At 44.1% G+C, this 22635-nt stretch overlaps 1 long non-coding RNA gene across 2 annotated transcripts in view; it reads right to left on the bottom strand.

Moving 5' to 3' along the window:
- LOC118678847 overlaps positions 1-22635 on the bottom strand; it is a 388841-nt gene that overhangs the window by 188281 nt on the left and 177925 nt on the right. For both annotated transcript variants that reach the window (XR_004975049.1, XR_004975050.1), the window contains exon 4: positions 2780-2939. This is a non-coding gene — a long non-coding RNA (uncharacterized LOC118678847). The remainder of the gene's footprint in view (positions 1-2779; positions 2940-22635) is intronic.

Below are 22635 nucleotides of genomic sequence, written 5' to 3'. Positions count from 1 at the left end.
GGGGAAGGAAGGCCTGTTGTGCGAATCTTTATGCAATGGGCTTCTAGTAAGTGCTAGAAAGAAAGGAAAATCAAGTAACAGGAAATAAAGCCTTGGCCCCGAATAAAGAGTGTGACTGGCTTCTATGAGGAACAGAAAGGCCTAGTGTGGCTGGAGCACAGAAGCAAGAGGGTGACATGGCCCAAAAAAGCAGGGCTTGGATCTCGCAGGTCTGCAGGCTGACACGGAGACCCTGGCATTGACTGAGTGTGGGAGGAATCAGTAGGGTATTAAACGGTGAAGTGACGTGATCTTATAGTTTAGCAGGACACCTCTGGCTTTTGTGTTGAGACCAGATGGAAAATTTTGTATAGTTCTGGTGTAGACATGCCATGAAGGTCATTGCTAACCTTACACACTACCTTTGGGCATTGGTATTTGATTCAGTGAAAAAAAAAAAATCATCAAGCTGGTGGTTTACTACCTCTAGGCTAATGATGAGAAGATGTATCAGTTTCCCTGAGGGCAACAGAAGCAGTAGGAGATATATTTATACATAGCAATATATTAATAACATAAATTATATATAACAATGTATTCATCATATACAAGTAATTATATGTAACATTATGTTAAGTACATAGGGTGTCCCCAAAAAGTGTATACACGCTTTAACAACTAATAATTCACTTAATTTTCAAAATGAACTGTACATTAATAAATACTGACTTTTTAATCATTCAAAGTGAGTACAGGGGGGCCTTGACTTACGAGTGTCCCGACTAACGAGTTTTTCGAGATACGAGCCGTCTCTCGGCCGATTTTTTGCTTTGAGTTGCGAGCTAAAATTCGGGTTACGAGCCAGCTTCAGATACCCCACCGCTAGTTGGCGCAGCGAACGTCACAGTGAACGCCACAACATCAGGCCAGCATCACATGTCTCACTCGTTCACTTTAAGATTTGACATACGAATAATTTGAGTTACGAGCTCCGTCACGGAACGAATTAAACTCGTAAGTCAAGGCCCCCTACATTTTTGGGGGGATGTCCTGCATGTATATGGAAAGAGAAAGAGAGAGAGAGAGAGAGAGAGAGAGAGAGAGAGAGAGAGAGAGACACTTTTAAGCAACTGGCATTTGCAATTGTGGGCTGCCTAGGCAGGTCCTAATCTGTGGAGCAGGCCAGCAAGGAGTTCAGTGCAGAAACTCTCATGCAGAAGTGATTCTCCAGACCAGCGGTCTCCAACCTTTCAGACCTCACGGACCACCAGTGGTCCATGGACCACTGGTTGGTGCCCCCTGCTCCAAACCACAGGTGGACTGCCTTCTTCCCGAGGAAAACCTCAGTTCTGTCCTCAAGGCCTTTCAATGACTTGGAGCAGAGCTACTCAGAACATCTGGGAATCTCTGTTACATAAAGCCAACTACTGCAGACATTCATCACGTCACAAAATACCCTCGCACCGACGCGTAGTTGAGCGTTTGGTTGAGTGACTGGCTGCTATCGCATAGCTAAGTTGACACATCAGGCTGACCATCACAGAGGGCACACCAATGACAAACTGATGGCTTTGTGTAGGCTACGGCAACTCTCTCCTCTACCCTCTGCTTTTCAACTGGCTCTTTTGAATGATGTGTACAGCCTCAGATTTGGATTGCCTATCTGACAGGCCGTAGACAGGTTCCAAATGACAAAATATCCTTTTGGAGGTCTGAACTTGGTCTTGTTTGTGAACCCGTTAGCACTTGGGAGCCTGGCTTCTGCATCGAGATGTTCTAGTGCCAAAGGGGTGAATTTCAGCCTCAAACAGCAGCCACCTGGACTGCGTGTCCAAATCCATGGCTACTGCCATCGTCAACCCTTTAATTCAAGAAGAGTGGTACTACTTGGTCTGCTGTGTTCAGAACTCGATACTCAAATGCCCGTTTAAGAACAAAACAGTACTTGTGTGACTGTGTGGGTCATGGTAAATTCTAGGCATGAGGAATCACAACCATCCAGTTCATCCCAGTGACCCCAATGAACTCTGCTCCGTAAATATTTGCAGAGTGACTGGATGCCAAGGCATGCCTTGAGTTTGTGCAACGTGGTGACATTCCCACCGCTCAAACTGTGCTATTACAAACTTTATCTTGGAGAACTCACGGGAGGTGGTGAGGTGGCTCTGAACCTAGGAAGCTGCTATTGGCCAAATTATGTGCTCTTGGAGAGGAACGTTTCCTGCGTAATATTAAAAAAAATAAAAATAAAGGAAAGAAAAAGGAAGAAAAGGCCCAGCGTGACTAATATGGTAAGAATGGTCTCATCTTCTCCAGCAGAAGAAAGAAGTCAGGTAGAGCTTCGCAACAATCCCTGGTCACAAACCTCAGTAGACAACCAGGTCATTAACTAACCACACACATGAGGCTCCTGGAATGGAACATCCCAGGGCTCTGAAACCACAGGCATCTATCTGCTGGATGAAAGGAAGCTGTTTCACAGGCCCGGACAGAAAAAGGATGTGGTGAACTTTCAAACGGTGCTGATTTACAGGCAAAAAGGTGCAAGGTTACGGTACACACAAACCTGAACGGATTAGGGTTCTCCTGGCCACGCCTTTCCAGCAACCCTGGCTGCTGCGGTTTCTAGGAAGACACCAGGAAGTGTCACCTTTGCCATGACCATGCCAGGACTTGTCCCCGTCATCTGAGCCGTGATCCTTCAGGAATGGCCGTGAGACCCCTGCCTTGGGTTACCAGCCAAGCCAGGGCGGGGCATTTTCTTCCTGTTTAGTTAAAAGGAGAACAAGGAAAGGCTTACCTGTTTGCTTTCACTAGCTATCTGAAAGGTCAAGAGGTAGAGGACATTTCCCTCCGCAAATAAGCCGTGGAATGTATTTGCGAGCTGACGTTTCATGGGCAGTCGCTGTTTCTGAGCCACGGGTTCCACTGCTCAGGAAGGTGAAATGGGGAGTTCTTTCCTGAAAGGAAAAAAACAAAAAGGGCAGCTTTATATTTATAATCTGACATCTGCGGAATGCAGGGTCATCTTTCAGACCTGACTGTGGGCTAGGAACACCCTGGGATGAGGGGGAAGCGCCCCCCTCCGGCACAGGAAGAGTTCAAGTTTCCCTTAAGGGGAAATAATAAAATGAATCCACGCTCCCTTCAAGGCCATGATGACACTCTAAACCAGTGGTTCTCAACCTTCCTAATGCCGCCACCCTTTCATACAGTTCCTCATGTTGTGGTGACCCCCAATTTCATTGTTACAAATTGAACATCATTAAAGCATAGTGATTCATCACAAAAACAATGTGCAATTATATATGTGTTTTCCGATGGTCTTAGGTGACCCCTGTGAAAGGGTCGTTCGACCCCCAAAGGGGTCGCGACCCACAGGTTGAGAACCGCTACTCTAAACCAACCTGTCCTTCGTGAAAGGCCCTTTCATGCAATTATGCTTTTACTTTAGGATGATGCAAAACTGGGTGACCTATTGATTGTGTAGGGCTGCCCACAAGGTCCCTGCCCACCCCATCCCCGACCCCCCAAGGAATAAGGCTCCTGTCTATGGAACTTTGCAGAAAATCCTCAGAGAAATCCCTTTCATGCTGACCCACGGGTGGAGGTGAGTTTCTGGAGGAAATGACATTTGAATTGGGGCCTTGAGAGGCGAAAGGTTTGAACAATAGAAAGGACAAACTCTATGCATCTGTTGCCTGCCTGATTTCATCTTCTAAGATTCTAGGGTTTTCCAGTTACTGAAGAAAATGAGCTTGCAGCCCCATGCTTCCTACTGGGGATTCTGGTACCCTGCTCAGTACACTTGAGAAGTATTTGAGGGTTTATCTTTCTCGTGGTCACTTTCCTTTCATTTCTTGCTTCCACTGAATTCTCCATCTCTTCTCTATGTCTCATCATCTCCAGCTATTTCTCTCTCTCTCTCTCTCTCTCTCTCTCTCTCTCTCTCTCTCTCTCTCTCTCTCTCTCTCCTCCCTCCCTCCCTCCCTCCCTACAGGCCTCCTATCTTTAGTTTCTCAAAACACCACCATTATAAGGCTATTTAATGTCTAGATTTTAAGGTGACCATGGAGAGTTGCAGCACAGCACACAATTGGCAACATCTCAAAAACGGTATCAGATATCCCTCACCCAATCCCCCAGGTCCTATGAGATGTCGGAAGTATCTTACCAGCCATCCTAGTAACCCGGGGCCACAGCTAGAGTAAGGCCGGGTTATGATAAAAAGATCCCCTGATAGCGGGCGTGGTTCTTTCTATAGCTGTGACAGAGGCATGACTTTGCAGAATCTTAGGGAGAAGCCTGCGGGACGGGAGCTCTGTGGGATCTTGGCAGAACCTCTCCCAGAGCTAAGGTCAGCCCTGGGGAACGATGTGGTAATCACCATCAGGGTGCTTGGGCTCCACGGCAGAGCTGGCATGCAGCAGTGCCCTTCCTGCAAACTGTGTTTGCACGGAAGTGACTGGGAGCTTTTCCTGTGTGTGGCCGATGTGACGTAGTTCAAACATGATGAAGCCGACGCATGTAAACAGCAAATTCCCAAGTGGATGATGAGGTAACATTCTGTTAGGGTTAGGCTGGATTGTGGCTGGTTGTGTTGCCTCATGTTGGAATCTGGTCCAAAGCGTTGATTGCTTTTATAAATCCCGTAGTCATCCCCAGGAATAGCATGAGCCACCAAAGAGAAGCCTTCCTAAGTTTCTAGAACTTCGAACACACATTTCCCAGCACCACCTGGGAAAACCACCAACGCCGATGGGCTCCTGGGGGCCTTGGGAAAATGACGCACGTCTAGAGCGGACAGCCATGGGGCCCTTCTCAGACGCATGGACGGCACAGGCCTGGGCCGAGTGAGCCCTCTCACATCCCAACAGAGAAGAAAACCAAAAGGCAGCTCAACATAAAGGAAAAATAATACTACACGCCGTTGAAATCGCATCCAACTGGGGCCAGGGCCCAGTCTGTAATCCTTCCCCCTTCCTGGTACCCCGCCAGCTGCCGTCGACACCCCTACAGGATGGATTCTTTTTCCAGCGCAACAAATCCTCGGTTCACAGGGAACAGAAGTACTGCTCCTGTGGTATTTCCCCAGGATCCTCAAAAGGTTTGAATATAAGTGGAAACCCAAGAGGTATTATTTGCAGAAGTGAACGTATTTTCACCCTAGTTTCAGGAGGGTGATCCTGGTCAGTCCCCTCCGTGTGGCGTGTCCCTGCTCTGCACCATGTTCCCGGGGACTTCAAAGGGGGCCTGGGAGGAGCCCAGAAGATGGGCCGCTCTGCTCTGTTCCAACCACTGTGTTTCTGACAACAGTCAAGTGCAAAAGCAAATGTTTCATCTACGTAAGGACCTAAAAGAATGAAGCTTTTTTCTTACTTGTTTTTAAAGATCATCTATAAGAACAAAAAATGCTACAGGAAGCCATGACAGTAATGGTTATCATGATATTAATGTGCAACATCTGGGTTTCTAGGGACTATGCCAGCAGGCACACAAGTGTTGCTAGGGCCGGAGGCTCAATTAAATCTCAACTCTGGGTTAATGAAAAAAAAAACAACAACAACACTGAACATAGTTCTTTAAGTTTGAATTGGAGTCTGTTTTGTATAACTATTGGGAATTGAACCGAAGCTAGCTAGCTATTCCACGTTAAGAAGTGAGATGTTTTCCAATTGGACAAAAGTATACAATAGACTCGATATTCAATATGACAAAGACTCAGAATGAAATCCTTTGTTGCCCACGTACCTGGGGAATTCTATCCCGAGATTTTCTCTCCTGACCCTGTCCTTGTAGCTCCCATGCCTCCTACCTTGCCCAGTGCGACCATTCGCCTGGCCTGTTCTCAAAGGAATAACAGAAGAATCGGGGAGCTGAAGAATGGAGCGCTCTGCCCTCTGCTGATTGCCTGGTGGCAGGTGAGCTGGCCTCTTCCACCTCTATTACTTCATGGAGATAATAACGTTCTCTGTCTACAGGCAGGGGATTAGATAAGATGAATGATGGAGTTCCACTTTATGTATTCTTTATCCACTTTACCTTAAAATAGTGTCATGAATCAGCCAAACTGCTATGCTGTGAACACAGAACGTATATTCACGCACAAAAGGAATCAAACCACTGTTAAACCCCGTGTAATTTTGTGTACACCCATTTATTTTCATGTGAGCAAGTTGACAGGTTTTTAGTTTATGGTTGTTGGTAGAATTAACTTCCTTGTAGCAGAGAACCCAGGTTCCTTTGGTCCTTCTGGCTGTTGTCTAGCAGCTCCTAGAAGCTTCTCTCAGGTCCCTGACACACGGCCCCCTCCACAGGCCCTTCTAAACTCTCTGATTTCAGAAAAGTCCCAATCCCCTTTAAAGGCTCAGGTGATTCCATCAGGCCCACCCAGATAATCTTTTGATTACTGCAACTGATAGGGACCTTGATTATATCTGCAAAGTCCCTTTTGCCAATAATACAATCATGGGAGTCATATCTCATTTTAGTCACAAGTTCTACCCAAACTTAATGGGAGGAGATTAGACAAAGAACAAAGGTCACTGGGGTCATCCTCAAATCCTGCCACACCCTCCTCTCCTTCTCTGCTGGGTAAATCACTATTCACCATCCAGGAGCTCATTTAGATGCACCTCCTGGATTAAGCAATCCTGACATCCCCAGGCTGAGCTGCTGGCCCAGTGCTCACTGAGGGTCCCTGTTTATCCCAATACTATCATTCCTACTTATCACATCATGTTATACCTCTCTGTGTATGTATCTGTCTGAGTTAAGAGGTAAGGAATTGGGATACTGTGGAATTCTCAGTTTCAATGTGCATACTGCAGACTCCATGCTTGTGGAAACTGTGTTCTGGGTATAGCCGGAACCGGGTTGGCTCAGTGGATAGAGTGTCGGCCTGCGGACTGAAAGGTCCCAGGATCGATTCCGGTCAAGGGCATGTACCTGGGTTGTGGGCACATCCCCAGTAGGAGATGTGCAGGAGGCAGCTGATCGATGTTTCTCTCTCATCGATGTTTCTAACTCTCTCTCTCTCTCCCTTCCTCTCTGTAAAAAATCAATAAAATATATATTTTTTTAAAAAAGAGTGAGGGCATAATGCCAAGTGAAGCATGAGTCCCTTTGACCTTGTACATCCCTGATTCAGGCCCTTCATGACAATGGTATGGACACAGGATTCAAATGTCAATCTTGAACTGCTCTTTACGTTCATCCTGCGTTCACGTTGGCTCATGAAGAACTAGATCCTGGATCATATGAGAAAACGTTCTTAGCAAAATGAGTAGGAAGATGCTAAAGAAGAGGTATCATTTTCTTCTTACTAAAAAATTTAATATAGTTATTTTGTGTCTGCTGTGCAAATGACTGTCATAGAAGAATGAAGCAAGAGCCCCATTGGCATCCATAAAAGAACTTCAGAATGGCAGCTAGTTACCCATTGCTTTCTCCCCCCCCACCCCCCCGGGAAATCTCTCATAAAGGAATTCACAATGACCGTGCTTGGTTCTTCCTCCCGAGAGCCAGCCAGTTCAGGTCTCATCCACTCTTCCTAGGAACAGGGGACCCCGTTTTGTGCGCCATTCCCTCCAGGTGTGCAGAGTGGACATGGAAACCACGCGAGATGACTGGCTGGTACTTAGACGCCCACGTGCACTCCGTATTTGGAGGGAACAATGGCATGTGCCTACTCAGCAATGCGACATATATCCCGCTCTCTCCATTTTCTGGAAGGGAAACTGGAATTTGAGTAATTTTATACTATAGGCTGAACCTCAGGATGCCTCGTTTGGAAAAGAATGAGCCCGGGAATGTCTCCAGAACCGCAGCACTTTGCTGGGACTCTGGGAAGAGAAGCTGGGATTTACCTCCCTGTCTTCTTTCATGCAGGACAGCACAACTCAGCAACTGCTCTGAGACCAGAACCTCCCAGATAACAGCCAGGAGGAAGAAAAACAGAAGGCCTCCTTCCCTCTACACATGTGTGCAGAAAACCGGGTTCTAATCTCCCTGCCAGTGGAATGCTGGAAACAAAGGCACCAGTTAGGATAATATTTAACCAAGCATTCTGACCTGGCATCCAGCTTCCATTAATGGAATTAAGAAAGATCTGCCAGTGTTCCGGGGAAGATGATTCCCACAGTTCCCCTCCAAAAGGCTTTCAAATATGCAGAAGAGAGAGAGAGAGAGAGAGGGGGGAGAGAGAGAGAGAGAGAGAGAGGAGAGAGAGAGAGAGAGAGAGAGAGAGAGATATGAATCAGGCAGAATACCTCGTGGACCCTTTTTCTAAGCTGGGATAAATTACCTTAGCGTCTGTTCCCTGATCAATACCTTCCCCAAGAATGTATGGCTGCGTCCATTGCCCTAATCAGCGGAGACAGTTTAAAAATTGATCTGGAAAGTCGGCACTTGACCTGGTGACCCTGCTTTTTGTCGACACGTTGGATCACATCTGGTCTTGAACTGTAAAATCGTTGGCCTATTCCAGGGCTTACAGCTCCGACAGCTGCATGCGTTTTGTTCTCAGGGCCGCTGCTCTCCCCGAAACTCGGGCAACCGGGACAACACAGCTTCCACACAGCAAACCTTAACCACAAGGACAACACAGCTTCCACACAGCAAACCTTAACCGCAAGGACAACACAGCTTCCACACAGCAAACCTTAACCGCAAGGACAACACAGCTTCCACACAGCAAACCTTAACCGCAAGGAATTCTAACAAGTTTCCACCAAAATGCCTTCTGGCCCAAGATAGTCAAAAGGAAGAAACACACAAGAGCGTATTGTCAAGGGCATATCCTTGGGCGTGGGGAGACCTCCATTTGAACTGTTACTCTGTCTTTGACCCTTGGATAACCAAAAAAGGCCTAAGATATTTATCTTCTGTCCTGGGGGTTAGGGATTGTAGGGATTGAAATAAAGTGCCACCATCTTGAACACACTTAAAAAAAAAATAATTATCCGAAACAATAAGAAACTACATAGAAGAAAATATACCAAAATTATGGACCTTGGTCACAGAGAACATTTTATGAACTTGACCCCAAAGACAAGGGAAGTAAAGGCAAAAATAAAAAATAAGTGAGTGGGACTAAAAAGCTTCTGCATAGCAAAAGAAACTGACAATAGAACAAAGAGGCAGCTAACCAGATGGGAGATGATGTCTGCAAACAGTAGCTTGGACAAAGGTTTAATTTCTAAAATACTTGAAGAACTCATCAAACTTAGGCTAGAAGGTCTGTATGAATTCCTCATGATGGCCTCTAACTCTGTCCTCTGAGCTCAGTCAAAGTCTCCAGCTTCCTGGGGTATTTCTGTCCCCCTCTATCTGGATCCTAGTTTGGACTGATCCTTGAGCCAAAGATCAAGGCCATTTGCAGAGATCGTGGCAATAGGAGCTCAGCTGTCTACGAGCAGAAACAGTGGGTTAATGTGAACACATTCAGTGAGGTGGTTCAGGAAAGTCCATTTTCTGAATCCTATATCATGACATCTGATGGCCTTGATAGGCCTTTAAACACTCTGGCCCTCTCAAAGATACATTTCCCCAAAGAGCAAAACATCTTTCTCTTAAAGTCCATTGATTAGAAATTCAGAAAGGAGAGTGACAGAATTAACTTTATTTAATATATATTTTTATTGATTTCAGAGAGGAAGGGAGAGGGAGAGAGAGATAGAAACATCATCAATGATGAGAGAGAATCATTGATCAGCTTTCTCCTGCATGCTCCCTACTGGGGATCAAGCCTGCAACCCAGGCATGGACTCTGACTGGGAATCAAACCATGACCTCCTGATTCATAGGTCGATGCTCAACCATTGAGCCACATTAGCTGGGCCAGAGTTTACTTTTGTATTATCTAAGGAAAAACATTTTGCTAAAAAGAGTGACATAGTGAAAAGACCATCAGACTTAACCATCAGAAGACAGAGTTCTGGTTCACATTCTATCAACTGCTAGTGGGACAGGGCAATTTTCCTGAATTTATTGTCTTCCTGCTCTCAAATTTCTGAACTGAAACCCTTATTATTCCTTTGTCTCCAGGATTTTTGACAGACAGAAAGCAGGAGCTCCATGAACTCAAAGGCTCCCCCCATCTTTTGTAAAAGCTCAAATGGATTGGAGAGAGGCTGGCCACAAATTCTAGAATGCTTATGTTTTGCCTTAATTGTCCTGCCTGTCTTATTACCTAGCACTTCCCAATAAATCTGTTGCTTTGTTCTGTTTCTTTTAGATAAAGAAGTTAGATTTCTGCCAACAGGATGAATCACTGTGTTCATAGGTCTTTCTCACGTTTACCAATGAACAGTAGTCAATGTATTTCCTCTCTGTCCTGGAGCCACAGCAGTGAATTCAACAGCAGGTGCTCAATACACTAGGGAACTGAAGTGGTAATAAAGTCACTAAAATTCCTTAAATAAAACTTAGGCATTTGAATCAAATCAAATGTTGGCTTTGTCACTGGCATTTGGTCAGCTTTTTGAAGCGTTACAGGTAAGATCTGAAGGAGGAACCCAAAATACCAACTACGACAGAGCTCTAGAAGCTTGCAGAATTTACAAACCAACCAACCAACCAACCAACCAACCAACAAAACTTCCTGGAATGACCTCCCCTACAGCCCTTCACGGAGATAGAGATCAATTCAGTCACCTCCAAAAGGTACAATTTCCCCAGAATATAAATAAGGTCACAGATAATAGCTTCTTAAGCTAGGAACCTAAGCTTCCTCCCATTTGGTAGCAGTTTATAGAGACATTTCCTCTTTTGAATGAGATGAGATAGGTGCTAGGAACAGTGTCTGAGCAGAGTCCGGAAGAATGTGAGTAGTTGGATCGCATCCGAACAACAGATAGTTGCTTGCCTCCAACGTTTGGACTAGGAAATGAGAGGTGTGAGTACCGACTGCCAAAAGCCATCCTCTGGGGTCTGGCACAGTTTCAAGCTCCTTCAGATATCATTCATAACTATTTTAGCTCCGTGAAGGCAGGTCAGGATGGATACCGCCAGTATGCTGATTCTCAAGTCAAATGAGGGTAAAAAGTTGAAAGTGTCACCTCATTAAACTCCCATTAATTCTAAGAGCAGTAACAGCAATAATGGCAATAGTTCCTGGTCTTGGAGGAAAGAATTGGGCCATCAATGAGTTAATGCAAAAAATAACTATTTAGCCCAGCGGACATGGCTCAGTGGTTGAGTGTTGACCCATGAACCAGGAGGTCACCCGTTGGATTCCCGGTTCAGGGAACATGCCCGGGTGGAGGGTTCAATTCCCAGTAGGGAGCGTGCAAGAGGAAGCCAATAGATAATTCTCATCATTGATGTTTCTATCTCTCTCTCCCTCTCCCTTCCTCTCTCTGAAATCAATAAAAACATATTTTTTAAAATAACTTTAGACTTTATAATCCCTCCACTGTACTGCCCTGCCTATAGAACGCTAATATGAAGAGGACATGGGTTCTGTATTCTATTCAGTGGCTAGATGTTTAAGTAAATGAATCTGGGTACATGTACACATGAGCTTAGCTGGTGCGTGAACTTCCCTAGAAACTCTAGGAGGGCAGCACTGTGGTTTATATGCCTCACCCTGTGCCAAGTTCAGAGCTTGGCAAATAATACGCACTCAATTAATATTTGATGACTGGCTGACTTTCTGGGGAAACACATCCTAAAGCCGAAAATAATAACAACCGCTTAACCAAATGAAATCACTAGAATCTACAGCTGGCAGACCTCGCCTCCCTCCCTTTTTGGGGAGATTAATTGCAGTACTTAACATTTGTAATGCATTTGTGACACATCAAAATGGCCACAGGGGAATATGTACTGAAAATCTAATCCATTATTATGAATAAATTGCCTTGTGGTCCCAACCATCCCCTTGGGATTCGGGGATGGGAGAGGAAGGGAAACTCACTTTCAATGTTTTTCTCAATGTCTTAATTTGGGAAGGCGGGGAGGTTTTTTCAGTGGTTCATTCTGAGGTCTGGGCAAAGGTTCAAGCCCATTCCTGAGTTATCTAAACTGATTCATCCTCCCCCGTCCAAAGCCAACAATTGCGAAGGTTTGCAGAAGGACTCTGCCCTGGGAGTACTTAGCGCTGAGAGGTTTTTAATCTTTTCCTTGTTGGTCTCCTTATCTCCTGGTGCTTCTCTGTCTCATCCCCTCTTCCAGAGGCTCCCGACGTAATCAGCATCTCCTGGAGCTGATGACAGACACAAGAAGCAGCCGAACTAAAAGGTTAATGGAAGGGGGACGGTAAGTCCAGCCTGCTGCAGAGGAAGAAGAGGCAACCAGAAGTTGAGGTGGGTTACACACAAGCAGAGATAGCTAGCTGGGCCTTCAAAGAGCTCAGAAATTGGGTCCGAGAAGGGCATTCTCACAGGCCAGCTGGGTACCCTCTTACCACCCCCGCCCCCCGCAAAAGAAAGTTATTGTCTCAGCAAATTAAAAAATATATAAATAACATTTTCAAAAGGGCTTTTGGGCCTTTCTTCTCGTCAATGTATTCTACTTATCTGTCAGCTTCTTTAGCTAGAAAATATTCCAAGACGTGATGATCATTTGTTAGTGTAATGTTTCCTGCCCAGCATCCATTCTCTCTGCGACAGGGGTACCCCTATTTGATTCTGGAGAACGATTTCTCTGCCACCGAGTGCTGACTTTGTGAGACCATCAGCCAGAATATCCAGGGCCGAGCTTATGACCTACGGTGATCCAACTGAATTCTTACTCGTGAGGTCGAAGAATGGAGTGACACAAGGGTTAAAAAAAAATGATTTGAGCTATCTCAACCCAGTGGTGGTGCCCAATGACAATAAACTGACGAGCAAGATAGAACCAGAGGCATGGGGACAGGGAACAGACTGATAGAGATATGGTAGAGGGGAGGGGTGAGGGATTGGATAAAAGAAAGTGAAAAGATGAGCCAAGAAAACATAGATGCCTAACCTGTGGACACAGACCACAGTGTGGTGAAAGCCAGAAAGAATCTGTATTACCCTGGTGTCTGTCCGTTTTTAAGTTTGTTTGTGTGATTTTTCTCTCCAGGTATGTGCCCTCATCTTTCTAGCAAATTCTCATTTGCTTCAGTTAGACCGACGTGGTCCCTGTTGCTTGCCACCAAAGACTTCTAACAGATCGACAGCATCCAGCTTAATATTATTATGTGATAGTCCTGCAAAAAAATACATGATGACGGATGATATGGGTGTATGAGAACAGGATGGAGCAGACAGAGGATGACTAAGGAGAAAATTCATGGCGGTTCAGCTCTGTTTGCTTGTAGTCTTGTGCCATTCCAAAACTTCCAAAAGAGTGTGATTACTGCAGTTAAAATTCCCCGACTCTACACATTTTACTTGTGGTTCTAGTTGATAAAATGGGTTCCAAATAGATTAGCGTTAAGTGTAATTCCAGTACTAAGGCTGGGCTCTTTCCAGGAGGAACAATTTGGCAACTCTTGGCGATGGACGTGGATTTTGTTGCCTAGGGTTTCTAAGTACTCAGGCTTTGCCATCCCCGAGAATAAATGTTTGAGACAATTTTGGAAATCCCTGAACCCTTGGAAATTAGTATGAAAACATTGGGGGTAAATAATTATGATACTGGGAACTGCGAGAGAGATCTTTGATGTCCTAGGAAGTCTTTGGGATCAAGGTGGGGTGTGGTTTGGATTTTGAGTGATGAATAATGTTTGATAAGAAAGAAGTGGGGGTGTCTTCCAGGTAAAATGAATGGGGTGAGTGAAAGCATTTAGGAAGAAAACTGCAAGGCCTGTGGGGAGGATGTTATATAGGACAGTAAAGCAGAAAAAGCCAAGGTACAGGAGTTTTTAGAGGGAAGGCTGGCAAAAGTATGTTCACAATGGACTGTGGAGGGCCCAAGGTCAGGCTAAGGACTTTGAGTTTCATAAACTAGATTTTTATAAGTCTTTTGATTAACTGATATACCATTGAGACCGTCCATGAAAATCAAAACATCTTTTTAATAAATAATAAAGACAAATAAGATTTGTTTGACAAATATAAGACATCATGGTCATTATTTGACTTGGATTTCTAAGGCCTATCATGATTTTCCCACTCATTATTTGTTCTTTTGATAGATAATCTGGTTTATACTTTAGAATTGTGTGACCAGAAAGAAAAGCCTATAGTTTAAAGGCACCTGCATGAGGTTAGATATATATAATTACAAATATGTTTAACTTTATAAAAAACCAATATTGTAAATGTTGATAAAACAGACTAGAGTTGGAGATTCGTATTATCCAAAGCACTAATTGTTTTACAAAGGACATTGTCGTCTTTGAAGGTTAAGTCACAATCAAATGATTATGTGTTTGGAAGGAGGATTTGGAAGGAGCCAGAGATGGGAGAAGGACACGGTGAATGTTGAAACCAGTGAGAATTAAGGAAAAACCGATCTTCACAAAGATAGAATAATCCTTGGTACATTCTGGTTCAAGTTACCGATATTTGGTCAATAGTGAACACAAGGGTGTTCTAATATTCAACCACCATAGGTCATTCAACCACAAGTCACAGGTACTGTCACTGTAGCTACATGGCTTTTAGAAGCCCACCCCATAAGCAGCACTAAATTTGGACATTTTCATCACAATCAAATGGAATAATAAAATAGTTCACAAAATTAGTTATCATCATCATCCAGAAACATTTACTGACCACCTACCATGGGTAAGAAACTCCATATTTATACTCAGATAAACAAGAGCCTATAATCATAAATGCCTTGTTTACACAAAGGCAAACATGTTATTAAAATAAACCGATTTGGAAATAATAGGAAAGGAACCAACACCATCACATCCAAACCAAGTGTAGGCCAAAAGAGTATTCATAGGAATGCCTCTTCTAAAATGATATATACTATGAGGTTGTGTTAAAGACAGTCCCAAAGGTTTCTTGCCTATAGTACCGTGGTTGGGCCACCGGGTTTTGTTATTTGACACTGTCTTGGCCTTCGCCGGGCTTCCATACCGCCCACCCTCTTCCCCCCTCCCTCCCTACACCCAGCTGGTGTTTGGGTGTGGGGCTGAAGAGAAGTATTACACAACCCTACACAGCAAGAGAGAGGCGAGCTCTGGCAACAGGGCCCCCAGAGATCCAATCCAGCTGCTATAAAAGAAATCTCATGGTATGTCCCCACCCTGCCCCTGACGAAATCACAAGTGCTCTTGGAAAAGTGACAGGACCAGCTTGCTGATTTGTGCACATGTAGGGAAGGCCGGCAAGAGAGCCTGCAGCAGAAGGAGGGAGAGAACCAGGGGGCTCTTAGGACCCGCCCCACCACTAAGCAGGGTTCTGTGACCCTGGGCAGCGTGTGAAACCCCTCCCGCTCTTCCTCACCTCCAAAATGGACACACACATCACTGCTCTCCCTGCTAGAGGTCGTTGTGGGAACACTCCAGAACTACGAAGGGGGTAAGAATGTGAAACGTGGTCAGGAAAGAAAGCTGAGAAACAATAAACATCGTGAATATTTCACAGAGATGCATTTTAACGTCCAGAAACTTTTCTAAATCAAATTGAACAGGATGAATGCGATATTAGGAAAGTGCCCATGTAAGATGACAAACTCTACTTATGATGACTGAGACAGCTGAGTAAGTCAACATTCAAGGTGTGTGTGTGTGTGTGTGTGTGTGTGTGTGTGTGTGTGTGTGTGTGTGTGTTGGGCAGATTTCAGGTCAAACATGCCTGACACATGAGATGAGCTGGGCAGCTAATACTCTCTCCACCTTATCATACCGAGGTCCCAGGAGTCTCCCTCACACAGCACCACCAAGTAATACCAGCTTCAGAATGAAAGCATTAAAGGTGCTACTGGGAAAGGTATGTCATGGACAGACTTTTATCCTGAGGAACATTCTTGAAAAAGTCTCCCTGGCGGATCACTCCGGGGTGTGGCTCTGTAAGCAAGCCAGAGCAAAGAGACACTCTCCTACACGATCACAATACCTTTATCACATCTCAGAAGACTACCACTTCCTTAATATCATCAAATATCCACTCCCTATTCAAAATTTCCAAATTGTCCACAAAACATTGTTTTGAGCCTTTTGGAAGGGAGGAGATACAATCCAATCAAGCTTCACATATTGGATTTGGACAGTCCCCCTACCACCCCCCCTTCCCCCTCCCCGCCCCCTTTCACTTTGACTTTTAAAGAGATGAGGATGGAGAGAGCAAGACTTCTTAGACGTTGTAGGGACATTTGGCCAAAAGGCACCAACAGGGAAGTGTCACTGTACCAGTGGGAAGAAAGTTTACTCGGTAGCTGGGACTGAAGAGAGGGACCCACTGGAGAAGAACTGAAGTGACTTGTGATCATTTTTACTCTTTCCACCGGGCTCAGCCCTCGCTTCTCCTTTGTGCTATTGAAGTCACGTTGACGCATGAAAACAACAGCAAGCAGTTCCAGAAGAATGAAATGGCTACAGATTTATTCTTCCTCCTTTTTGTGGATTGCTTTTCACCATCGGGCATAAAAGGCATTTATTTCAATGCGGCCCAGAGCCCCATGAGTAATTTCCCAGGCCAAGACAAAGTCATTGAAAGCTCCGAGATGCCTTCGAAGATAATCAGGGCTTTCCTTGCCCTCTGCCCGCCCCCCTGCCCAGCGCCTCCTCCCCCTGAAGAATTGTCCTACGGGGCTGAGAGCTCATAAAACCTATTGAACATTCTGTCTTCCTTTGCGAGGTGCCAGGCATTGATTTTGTTCAAAACACCATAGGTGGCGCCTACTTGTTCCGCGCCCTGTGCCAGTCATTGGGATGAAAAACAGTGTGAGAAGAGGAGAACCCAGAGACTGCAGTGGAGGGAGGACAAGGAGGTGGGAGCCGGTGCTTGGACTAGAATAGTCTGCTCAGACAGCCGTTTTCAAATTTACAGTAAAAAATAAATACTATAGAGAGAATGCCATAACATTTCTCCCTCCCTGCCTCCTTTATTTCACCCCCTCCCAAAGGAATGGTCCAATCCCCCGGTTGGGTCCAAGAGTCTGATCAGACTTAACTTCCATGTATGGGGGAATGAGGCAAGTTCAGGCGAAGCAGGACGGGGGCGCAGGAGGCTGACCCAGGAAGGACCACCCCAAAGTTTCACTGTGGCAACCCCACTCCGGATAACAAGCAGGAAGTGAATGCCAGCACAAATGTTAATGTAACAGGATAGGTGGGGGGAAGCGGCCCTGGGCAAGAGAACTGAGCCCGCTTGTTGTCCTAATGCGAGAGGGAGAGGGAAAGGGGACCCTCGGCGTGCTCACCAGGTGCATTTTGTAAGCTTCCCTGGTTCCCACTGCATTAGTTCCTCTAATATTATTGCAAGAGGCTTCAAAGCCATACAAAGAGGCTTCAAAGCCGGCCTGCTGCACTCATTTAGACTTCTGTTTGGATTTCATGGTTTGCCTACTAAAAAGAAATTGTGGACTATGTTTTCTTTTGTTTTGTTTTTTTTGTCAATGGAAAATAAGAAAGCATCGCAGAAATTAGTGATCTTCAGTTTAAAGGGGTTGAATCCAAAGCCAAGTTCGGTCCAGCGACATTTTTTAGAACCTCTCTGTCACATGCTTGCACGACTCACGGTCAAGTGCAATGTACTGACTTTGCAGCATCGAGGTGATGTCACAGCTTCTATTGATGATTGTTTGTAAGAAATGTTAAGTTTCTAGGCAGCACGTGTAGAGGCATGTCCCCACTTCGTTTCATCTCAGTGTAGTGCGATACATTTTCATGTTTTTATTTTATTTTTGTTTTGTCTTCTCTAAAGATCGTGGTTTCTCTTGCCCAGCTGGCATGGCTCAGAGGTTGAGCACTGACCTATGAACCAGGACATCATGGTTCACTTCCTGGTCAGGGCACTTGCCTGGGTTATGAGCTCGATCCCCAGTGTGGGGCATGCAGGAGGCAGCTGATCAATGATTTTCTCTCATCATTGATGTTTCTATCTCTCTCTCTCCCTCTCCCTTCCTCTCTGAAATCATATTTTTTTTTTAAGAATGTGGTTTCTCTCTACCTCTCCCCAGCCACCAACTGCCCCTCACTCTCTACTTGAGGCCAAGTCAGGCAATGGAGCATTTGCCTTGTGTCCTCGAGGGGGACATGGCCCCAAACAAATGCAGAAAGACAGCAGTCCTTCTGGGAGAAGAAAACCCATGGGAGGCCAGCTGACAAGGTGATGAGAAGCAATTCTCTGAGATTGGAAGAACACACAGTGAGCCTTCTCCTGAAGGCACCTGGAAATTCATTTTCATGCTGCACTTTAATTCAAAAGTAAGCAGAGCATGGATTTACCTATCTATCGTTTTGATTTCAGAACCTTGAGGCATTTACAGACTTAGATTTGGGTTTGCTTATGTAGGTTGCTGGGGCTTTAGAGCCGCCTCAATCTGCTGGCCTCCTTGTTTAATGACTTAACCTGGTACATACATTATGGCTCATCTACACAGTTGAAAACCATGTCGCCATAAGTTAATGTAGAAGATTACTATATGGGAAGATAAAAGCAAGCTTCAAAGCCATATAACAGTATGCATCAATTAAAAAAAACAAAAGCATAAAATTTTGTAATATGTATTTAAATAAAAATATAAGTGCATAATCAATTTATAAATATTCTATTAGATCTAGAAGGGCATCTCCTGGAATGTTAACAGTGGTTGTGTGTGGATGATAAGTGAGTGGGTGTTTTTTTCTCTTCTTATTTCAATGTATTTCCCATTTTTTACAATGATAATCATAAATTGTTTAATTCACAAAGATCTATAAAATAAAAACACAAGAGGGGGGTCTATAAAAATGAGGGGTTTTATGTTCTACATGGAGATCTTTTCTGTTAAGGAGGCAGGAATGTTGGAGCTTATATTACAGGATTTGCTGTAATAGAAGGAGTGACCATGAAGGAAAAAGCTCTTTGTGTGCCCATGGGAACCCCACAGAGTGAGCTGGGTGATACTCCAGCCGCCTCTGGGTTTCACAGACTCGCTGGGCCCTGGTACCACATCGAGGCATTCACTTTCCTAGACATCATATCTCAGAAGAGATGGAAACAATTGTTCTAAATTTAACTGATTGGAAAACAGGAAGAGCCTTAGACAAGTCCATTGTATAAAGAACTGTAATCTATGAAAGGCACAAAAGCCCATTTTTTTATGGAATGCCCACAATGGAATTTTTTGAGGGCACGAAAAGTATCCTTGTCACTGACCCTGTACAATCCTCTGGAAAGTTTTTCATTTTCTCAACTTTAAAAGAACAGAACCAGTCCTTTGTTTGCCTTGATACTAAAAGAGGGGGAAAGAATGGAGAAATATGGAAGAGACATTTATGCTTGTAGTATATGAAGGGGTTGTGATTGGCAACTGCAGTGATCTGGTCTTCAACTTTATGAGGACACTTGAATATCCTTAGGGGCTAAAAAAAAATCCTCCACTTAGAGAACAATGAGTAAGGGATCTAGACCGAGTTAGACTCCATGCACAAATACCTTCCTTGGAAAGACTCGTCCCCATTAGATTTCCAGACATGGCACCATCCTGGTTCACTCCTTTCTTTCTTTGCCCCATAACCAACATGTCAGCCTTTTCCAAGGCCCTCTCCTCCGCTCTCTATTCCTTTATCTCCTAGGGATTATATATCTCACCTCCTCTCTCATTTGAACATCTGCACAAGTAATTGGAAATTCATGTCTTTAGTCCTGGGACAATCAGGGAAGGCTTCATGTAGGAGGCGGGTTTTTAGAGATAGGAGGGATTTTGGTTGGGAGGACATGTATCAGGGAAAGGGGATCTCAGATAAGGGGAACCGAACTAAAACACAAAGGGAGAGAAGTTCTGCGTGTGTGAGGGGACCATGAGTTTGATAGGAAACCCGTTCATTGACCCTCAGAAACATCACATTTTAGAGCCATGATTTTATGTTGCTGTTACACCTCCTTGCTCCTTTCCTTGTTTCTTTGTCTCCAAGCACCTGCCTGGCCAGATGATTGTTCCTGACCCATATGCACGTCTTTTACACATTGGTTGTCTTTCTCACATCTGCATGGCTGACTGGGAACCATCCAGGGCCAATCCTGATCTTTCCCTGCTGACTCCTCAGCCAAGAGCTGATTTCTTCTCCTCCTTGTCCCTTATTAACCATCAGCGTTTATTCAGATGCTCACTGTTCCGAGTCGGTTGCTTATAACACATGGTTTTTACATAACATGGTCTTTTACTCACAATTTTAAAAACCTGCAGCTAACAACACTCCACGGACACATCATACACGGCCCTATGTTCTACTAACTTAGCTTATTTCCGTCCACACTTGAACCAGCAGTATGCTCACATCGTTCCATTGTTTAGAATGGAATAATTAAAGGCTAAGTCTATTTAACTTGTTTGGCACAATATTCTACACAACACCATGGAAAAGAGGATGTTTTATAGGTGCTTTCTGACAAATTTTATAACAGATGATCCAATCTACATAAAGAACGTTGAGTTCCATGGGGAAAAAGAAATTCACTTGACTTGAGATCTCAGACTTGGGAACCTGCTTTAAGAACATGGGGGGGGGGAGAGACAGAGAGAGACAGAGAGAGAGAGACAGAGAGAGAGAGAGAGAGAGAGAGAGAGAGAGAGAGAGATTTTTGAATAAAGTTGTTCACTAAAGAATGTCATACATTCCCAATAAGAACAATTTTTAAACCAGTTAATATATATTGAGTTCGTCTTAACAGACAGATGCTGCTTTAAATGCTTCATACACATTAGCGATTTCATCTTCCACAATAGACCCATGACATAACTATTATTATACCATTTCACAAAGGAGGTAGCCAGAGCACATGAGGTTAATGCAACAAGTTCAAGGTTGTGCAGCTGATAAATGTTCAACAATAAATAGTCAGGAAATTATGTTACATCAACTCAATGGAACTACTTTTAATGATCATTCAACGACTAAAGAAAAAAGTAAAAATTCTTATAAGTTTGGGGTAAATTTCAACTATGAGCGTATGTGTACATCATGATGAGTGACATTGTAAAATCATAGACCTAAACCAAGCAAGTTTAGCAAGGAGAAAAATAAATAACCAATATGTTAGGATGATGGATGTGGTGTTGTTTAGTTCTCTTAGGCCAAATTATCTTTAATGCAGTTTAATGTGATGTTTAGAAGTAATTATATAAAAACAGAATAAATGTACAGTAAATGGCAGTTCAGTTAGCGCCTCCTATGGGCGGATAGCTTGTGCTTCTGTAAGAGTTCTTGAGAATGGTATTGTAGCATTCTAGCTCGATCTCTTCTTAATCACTATTTATCCACTACCACCCATCTAGATATCTATATCTATTTCCTTCTGAAGAGGTGATTGAGAGGACAAAGGTTTCATCCCAAATTTATATTTTATTTTCCTAATATCTCTGAAAACTGCATTGTTTTCAAGGCTAAGAGATAGGAGAAATTAAGATATCACCTAAGGCAGTGGTTGGCAAACTCATTAGTCAACAGAGCCAAATATCAACAGTACAACGATTGAAATTTCTTTTGAGAGCGAAATTTTTCAAACTTAAACTATATAGGTAGGTACATTGTTATTAACTTAATTAGAGTACTCCTAAGGCTTAGGAAGAGCCACACTCAAGGGGCCAAAGAGCCGCATGTGGCTCGCGAGCCGCAGTTTGCCGATCACGGACCTAAAGGATCAGGTGGAGATTGGTCACCAGAGCAGGTCTTTGTCAGACATGGACAGAAATATCGCTCTTATCAGCCACTTCATTTTGCTCTGTGGATGTATTTTTTTGTTGTGCAATAAGGGGGGGAGAAGCAACTTAGCTATTGAGTTCTGTTGTATGCTGTTGACAAGTACTATGTAATATATTTGACATTCTTTGGGGTAGAGATAATTATGGCTTTATTCCCCACTCCACCCCATGCACACAAAGAAGGAAAAAAAAGTTTAAAAGGAAAAGTACTAACAAACAGCATTATGAAAATCGATTTTATACGATCCCAGAGTACAATCTTCGTTGATTTGTACCACAAGGCAGCATGGTCCAAAAAAGCAGAAAAGCAACATCCATAATTTAAAGGGGCAAAGACTCTTCAGAGGATAGCAGCCATTGAATAACAGCCTTTACAATGATTCAGGGGAACTGGAGTGGAGAAACAGACCCCACACCCCATCGCTGCAATTTCTCTGGTTCCACAGGAGAGGCGAGCACATCTGTTTCCACGCACATCTGGGCCTCCGCTACCTGCCCTTCCAACCTCAGGCCGACACTCACTGAAGTTATAGGAATAACCAGCTAATGGAGGCTCTCCTACTTGCGTGTCGTATGAAATAATAAATTCTACATTATTTCAGATGAGCAGTGAAAATGGAAACCTTTAAAGTTTGTACTTTCCACAGGAAGTCTCGACCCTCCCTGAACATATGATTTTGATTTGGGAGTACACAGTGGGCCTTTAACTTCTTTAGCAGTGGGGACACGTTAAATTCCAAGACTCCTTCACTATCCTAAAGAAACAGCAATAAAATGTGGGTCCGGATTCAATTCTCTCAGCTGCAGAGGCAGAGATGAATGAATGAACTAGTTTTGGGAAAAGAGACATGACCCCGATCTTTCGCCTAAACAGAA

The sequence above is a fragment of the Myotis myotis genome, unplaced genomic scaffold, assembly GCF_014108235.1.
Source record: "Myotis myotis isolate mMyoMyo1 unplaced genomic scaffold, mMyoMyo1.p scaffold_m19_p_21, whole genome shotgun sequence".
Classification (NCBI taxonomy): Eukaryota; Metazoa; Chordata; class Mammalia; order Chiroptera; family Vespertilionidae; genus Myotis; species Myotis myotis.
This window is presented reverse-complemented; position numbering and strand designations above follow the sequence as displayed.